This window comes from Camelina sativa, chromosome 5 (genome assembly GCF_000633955.1).
Source record: "Camelina sativa cultivar DH55 chromosome 5, Cs, whole genome shotgun sequence".
NCBI classification, from domain to species: domain Eukaryota; kingdom Viridiplantae; phylum Streptophyta; class Magnoliopsida; order Brassicales; family Brassicaceae; genus Camelina; species Camelina sativa.
Window position 1 is genome coordinate 19,491,938 of NC_025689.1, and position 813 is coordinate 19,492,750.

Consider the following 813-nt stretch of genomic DNA (forward strand, 5'->3'; position numbering starts at 1 on the left):
GAGACTTCTACCTGTCCGCTGGTCTGAGGGTGGTACGCAGTAGACACCTTGTGCTTGACCCCATATTTTCTCAGCATACTCTCAAATACCTTGTTGACGAAGTGAGTTCCACCATCACTANTTAAACCAACAGTCTCTCCTTGAACTGCTTCTCCCTTATATATTTTTTTTATCCTCAATCTTTTCTGTTGAACTCATCATACTCGACTTCACTCGAAGCTCACCTTCTAACTGCATTTTTTATTGTTGCTTAGACTCCCTTATATAGATTCCTGAACTCAAGAAAACCAAAAACAAAAATTAAAAACACAAGAATCTTAAAAAATATATATTTACATCGATACCTTTGGGACTTCCTCCCAAGTGAGCTTGTTTACAGTCACTAGCTTGACTTTTCAGCTTTTTAGGCTTTTGGGGGTTCATAGAGGGGCACAGAGATCCCATCTGGTCGGACTTGATCAGCTAAATATTTCTTGACTCTCTGACCATTTACAGTGAATTCACTACCATCCTTGTTCAGAAGAGTGATAGCTCCGAATGGCAGAACTTCCTTGACGTCAAAAGGTCCAGACCACCTAGACTTAAGCTTTCCAGGAAATAACTTAAGTTTGGAGTTGAATAGCAAAACCTGATCCCCAGTCTTAAGCTCCTTGACAACAATTTTCTTGTCATGAAAATTCTTTGTCCTTTCCTTGTAAATCTTGGAACTCTCATAAGCATCAAGTCTTATTTCTTCCAACTCATGGATGTCAAGAGTTCTCTTAGCCTGAGCTGTGTCAATATCCAAGTTCAGCAACTTGATAGCCCAGAGCG